Below are 6,502 nucleotides of genomic sequence, written 5' to 3'. Positions count from 1 at the left end.
AAGTCACTCTATGGAGCAAGGCACTCTGATTTTTTCTGTGGGACGTTTTAGCTTAAAGACTGTTAGGTTTTTAATTTTTTTTGTATTGGAATAGAATTGCTGTTTTTTTTTTTTTTGAGTAGAATTGCTTTGAACTTTCCTGGTGACTCAGATGGTAAAGTGTCTGCCTACAGTGCATGAGACCCGGGTTCGATCCCTGGGTCAGGAAGATCCCCTGGAGAAGGAAATGACAACCCACTCCAGTATTCTTGCCTTGAAAATCCCATGGACGGAGGAGCCTGGTTGGCTACTGTCCATAGGGTTGCAAAGAGTTGGACACGACTGAGCGACTTCACTACCACTAGAATTGCTTTACAAAGTTATGTTAGTTCATGCTGTACAGCAAAGTGAATCAGGTATATGTATACTTATATCCTCTACCTCTTGAGCCTCCCTCCTATCCCCTCATCCCACCCTTCTCGATCATAAAACTGGGGATCTTGAATGAACTGATTCATCAGGGCTGTCTGCCTGGTCTTTCCCAAATCACTATACTGATAAACAGTGTTGTACATGGCTGCTTTGGAGCCACAGGCTATGTGGTTTTCCCAGAAGTTAAGGTAGACACAGTTAAATTTAGCCTATGAAAATGTGGTGTTTGTTCTAAGTAAATGAACCTCTAGGTGCTTGAAGTTCAGATAATGTAAGGAAGGTATTTAGAATAAGACTTTCTTATGGGCCATCAAATTGTTTCATTGGCTCCATATTCTACCATGCTGCTGCTAAATCGCTTCAGTCGTGTCCAACTCTGTGACCCCATAGACGGCAACCCACCAGGCTCCCCCGTCCCTGGGATTCTCCAGGCAAGAACACTGGAGTGGGTTGCCATTTCCTTCTCCAATGCATGAAAGTGAAAAGTGAAAGTGAAGTCGCTCAGTCGTGTCCGACTCTGTGCGACCCCATAGACGGCAACCCACCAGGCTCCTCTCTCCATGGGATTTTCCAGGCAAGAGTACTGGAGTGGGGTGCCATTGCCTTCTCTGATATTCTACCATAAATGAGTACAAATTCAATTCTCGAAATTCTACAAGGGTTTTAATGACTGAGGCATGCTGCCTCATCAGGTCCTTTTTGGGATAAGATGCTAAGGTGAGAAAGAAACACCTGGGACCAAGAAAAATATTAAGATGTTAAGAGAGTAGCTTCCAACTTTTTTCTGTACAGAGAAACTGGCTTCCCTGCTTACATTTCATAGGCAAGAATCAATCATATGGTCCCAGTTAGATGCTTGGTGTAGGGATGCTGGTTAATATAGTCGATCTGGATGGCCACTCTGCAGCACCAACTCTATACCATAAAATACATTGATAGATTTGTATTGGTCAGAGAGTTGTCTCTGTTATACTCTTCCAACCTGTTTTCTGGTCTCTTCTATCTCCTTAATAAAATTTGCATGGGTGCATGCTAAGTCACTTCGGTTGTGTCTGACTCTTTGCCACCCCATGGACTGTAGCCCACCAGGCTGTTCTATCCATGGGATTCTCTGGGCAAGAATACTGGAGTGGGTTGTCATGCCCTCCTCTGGGGGATCTTCCCAACCTGGGGATCGAACCTGCATCTCCTGCATTGTAGGCAGATTCTTTACCACTGAGCCACCAGGTAAGCCCTAATTAAATTCAGCCCATGCTTTAATGATTAATTAAGCAGCTCTAATTATGTTAGTTAATTGCTCAAAAACAAAACCAAAAACCATTTATGGCTCCCCAATGTCTGTCAAATTAAGTTTGAGCTTGGTACTCAAGCCCCCAAAGAATACAATCCCATCCTAGTTTTTGGCCTCATCCTCCAATACTTTCCTACTGTTTTTTTTTTTTTTTTTTAAATATTTCAGGGAGAATGGTCAACTTGCTGTTTTTAAAACAAAGGTCTTTGTTTCATCCTATGTTCCCATCTGGCATTCTATCCACCTCACCATTCTGCCAATCATGGGTCGTATACGTTTAAAATAAATTGTTTTTTCTTCTTCTTATTTTGTGTCTTTCTGAGTCCACTAGAGAGGACAGCCACTGAATTCTAAGCTGTCAGTGTCAAAAATTATGTCCCTGTCGAACATTACAGCACTTGGCCACAGCAGGAGACTGAGCCCGCCAGCCTGAGGAACCAGGTCTTTCACTGACATGTTACAATTAACACCCATGGAGACAGCAGCTTACGCACATTCCACTGTGCGTAACTACTAGTTTCGAGTGTTGCCATGAAGTCATTTCCTAGAGTATAGTGCCTACCAGATAGAAGTCAGAATTTCACTGCCTTTATAAAGTGAAATGTAGGGCGTTTCCTGATGTATATAAAGATTCATGAGAATAAGAAGACAAATCAATTTGAAGGAAAATGCCATACGCAGAATGAAAATGATAATGAATGAAATAAAGCAGCAGAGCATTAGATGAGGACTCCTGAAATGATGTCTCTAAGCTTCTTAACCTAAGATTCCCAGTGCCGGGAAGGTAATCTAGCTACAGACACTTGGTTATCTTCATGCTTAGTAACCCTATTTGCCAGGTTTTCCCTGAGGTTTTCAGTTTTGAGTATTCTGTAGCATTGCCTCCAGGCATACAACCCAACTCTTCAGTCTATGCACACCAGTCTTTGCTGGAGTCTCCATTTCTTTCTACTGTGATGACCTGCTCCTCTCTGAGAATCTGACTTTTTCTTACTGAAGACATAGGTGTTACCTCTGCTAGCTATCTTTTCAGCATTCACTCTGAATCCATTCTGACTTGGCTGGCTCTCAGGACCAATCCATTTTCATAACAGGTAAGATCGCTAGACCCTGGCCTAATATTTGGTTGTTTGGTTGAAATGAATGTTCAGAAAGAATATATAAAAATTACATTCTCAGCCTTCAAGACAGGAACAAGCAGAATATCCAGCCTCTCTAAACTGTTAAGTGAAAATTTCTTTGACAGAGTCCCTCCCCCATCTATTCTTCAATTATTCATCCATCCATTCATCCATCTAATATTTATCGTGTGCTTACTCTGTGTAACCATTGTACTAGATGCTTCTGCTAAAGTCCTTCAATAAAAGAAACAGGAAGTTTCCCACTCAGCATTTACTCTAACCATGTCCTTTTCCAAACTATTGGATATTTTTTGAGCTGTCCTCTTTTGTTTTTAGGTTCGATGGGTGGTCTGCAGCTTATATGAATGGATACCCTAGAGGGGAAAGACTAGGAGGGTTAGAGAGAAATTGCTAGCCAAATGGCTGGAATAAAAGCAAAGAGTTCAGTTCCTATGCATGAATTACAAAATTGTTTATTGAATTCCTATCACGAGTAAAACAATATGGTAGACTTTTTGAGTGATATCATGAATAGATTTTTATACTTATTGAAGATTTTTGTATTTATTGAGCTTATTTTCTATAAGATAGTAGAAGATGGATGTAAGTACTTAAGGTAGACTTTAGTGAACACAGAAGGAGCAGTGCAAAAGATTTGGTATTTACAGGTGAGAATGAACATCCCTGATTGGAACTAATCAGGGAAGTATCCTTGAAGGATCTTTTGAGCTTAGGATTTGAAGGATAGATATGAATTCAACATGAAAAGAGAAAATTGCCCAGGCAGGAGGACCAGCAAGAACACATGTATAGAAGCAGGGAAATAAAAGAGCAAGATAGGGGATATTTAAGGGCAAATTTTGGAAAACTGTTGTGTTTGCTTTTTCTTTGTATTATTCTCAATTTTGTCCCTGTCTTGTTTTTGCTCTTCTCTTTCCTTCTCTGTGCCCAGGGAGACTAAACCTGAAACTTCTCTTCAAAGCTCCAGTGGGAGGCACAAGCAGGAGATTGGCAAGAGGAAATAGAGCTCGGGGTATTTTTCCCAACTCTTTTTTTGCTTTGGTGTGATATCTGCACATCTTGTCCATCTCAGCTCCTGCCAGGCAGCTATTCTGTGGCTCCAGCTCTCAGTAGGCTCTGGAAGCACTATAACTTCCCTTTGTCCCTTCAGCCTTTGGGCTGCTAATAACTTCCCATTGTTACTATCTCTGCTTCAACATCCATTGTTAGTTCCCTTGACGTTAACCACACATCTACAGATGTGTCCCTTCATTAAGCCGCTTCACTGGAATAATCTGGAGGAATTCTGCTTCCTGCTGAGACTCGGATATAACCATAAATACCAAGCTAAGGTTTGATACCTTTAGCACCTGTCTGCAGCATCCTAAATCCTGACTACATCCTGACGCTATTATTGGAATTTCCGTTCTTAAAGTCAACCTGGAATCATGCTGGACTCTTCTTTTCCATCATCTTTCACCTAGAATGATTTGTTGGGTCTTGCAGATTCACTTTCATGATGCCTCTTTCATTTTTCTTCTTTTAGTTTCCACAGCCGCTGCCCTAGCTCAAGTCTTCATTGCCCTTGATCTGTGACTATGCAGAAGCTGCCTAACTTCTTTGTTTCTAGTTTCTTCTCTCCAGACTACCCATGTACCATCATTTAGACTAATAACTTTGCCTGTGTTGTTTCCATGGTCAAAAGTCTTCAATGTCCTTAATAGCAAGCAAAATATTTCAAATGTATTAGACAATGTAGAGGAAATGAAATAAATATTTCTCAGTTTGACATTCAAAGGCCCTTTTTGAATGAGTCCTCCCAACTTTTCCCAGATCATCTTCCAGTACTTTCCTTATTCTATTTAATGTCCTAACCACAGTCTTTGCACCCCTCCAACATGCTGCCACCTCAAGATCTTTCCTAAGGTAGTCCCCTTTCCCTTAATGATCTTTTACTCAATTATACCTGTCAAAATCCTATTCATTGTTAAAGATCTTGTATACATGATGAATGTCTTAGTCCATTTGGGCTACTGAAACAAATATATCATAGACTGGATGCTTTATAAACAATAAGAATTTATTTCTCACAGTTCTGGGGAGGCTGATAACAGATTTTTTCATTTGATGAGGGCCCACTTTCTGGTTCATTGATGGCTATTTTTCCACCATAACCTCACATGACAGAAGGGCAAGTGGTGTGCCTGGGGTTCCTTTCATAAGGGCACTAACCCTATTCATGAAGTCTCCACCCTCATGACCTAATCACAGTCTACGACCATCACCTTAGGGGTTAGGATCTCAACAGATGAATTTTAGGGGGAAAGAAAATTTCAGTCCATACAAATGGAGTTCTTCAAGTTTCTTTTCAAGATTTACACTTAAACCATTTATCCTTCTCTTTGAACAGTGGTAATGTTTTTTTCTGTATGTGTGTAGGTATACTTTGCAGGGTAGTTTTTAAGTACAAAAATAATGTTAATTTAAGGACAATTCATTTTTTTCACCTCAAATTAAGGGCTATCTTTCTCAGTTATTGAATTTTAGAGAATTTCTAGAATAGTGTTGTGCACAGTCAGGTTTGCTGTAAATATTTGTTGGCTTGAATTGGCAATGTTTAGTCATTTAAGGTCTGTGAGGAAGGAAGCACATAGCCAGGGAAGAAGGGAGAAGTGATAAAGGCTAACTAGGTGGCTATTGTTACAGCTGAGAGAGGAAAAAAAATTGGGCCTCAACCAGAGTGGTGGCAGTGAGAATAAAAAGGATAGGATGGATATAAACTTCCATGCAAAGTGTGAATGAGAAGGAGGAGAAAGGAATAGAAATAACACAGAGGACTGAGGCCTGGATGACTGGAAGAATGATTACTGTGAATAAAAGTAAAGAACTCAGAGGAGGGAGTGGTTTGGGCAAAGAGGTAGGGCCAGGCAGGAGATAAGGAGTTTAGTGTTTTCTGTGCTGAGCCAAGGTATGAATGGAACCAGGAGGAAGGGCACACAGGTGGGTGGAAATCTGGCATTGTAGCCTCTGAGCGCCACCAGATTAGAGGTGGTGTTTGAAACTGAAAGAGTGAGAGAGACTTCTTCTCAAGATACCTTGTAGAGACAAAGAATGGGCCTCCCTGGTGGCTCAGATGGTAAACAATCCGTCTGCAATACAGGAGATCTGGGTCCAGTCTCTGGGTTGGGAAGATCCCCTGGAGAAGGGAATGACAACCCATTCTGATATTCTTGCCTGGAGAATTCAATGGACAAGGAGCCTGGCAGGCTTCGGTCCATGGGGTTGCAATGAGTCGGACATGGCTGAGCAACTAACACTTCACTTCAGAGCCAAAGAAGAGAGTTGGGAAAGAGACCTTATGAATGCCCATACGCACAGAATGTTGTCATGTGGGGCTCTGTTTTTCTGACAAGATTTGCTGACATAGATAGCATCTAGCACTTAGCTATTTCATTGTAGCTGCTGTGAGTTTTCTTTGTTTCACCTAGACCTTAACTTAGAGGACAGGAAATTACTTCCAAAGCCTTCGGAGCTTGCCTTTCAGAAAGCACCAGATAAAGTAGTTACTTTTTAACCAGAGAGCAAGAGAAAATGTACAAATACTGGAGATAATGAACTGAATTCTTCTGCATATCAGGGCTAAGTGTACTTTGAACTTGGAGTGGAGAGCAAGGAGAAA

Source organism: Bos taurus, chromosome X, assembly GCF_002263795.3.
Source record: "Bos taurus isolate L1 Dominette 01449 registration number 42190680 breed Hereford chromosome X, ARS-UCD2.0, whole genome shotgun sequence".
In the NCBI taxonomy this organism is placed as follows: domain Eukaryota; kingdom Metazoa; phylum Chordata; class Mammalia; order Artiodactyla; family Bovidae; genus Bos; species Bos taurus.
Note: the sequence above shows the minus strand (reverse complement) of the source record.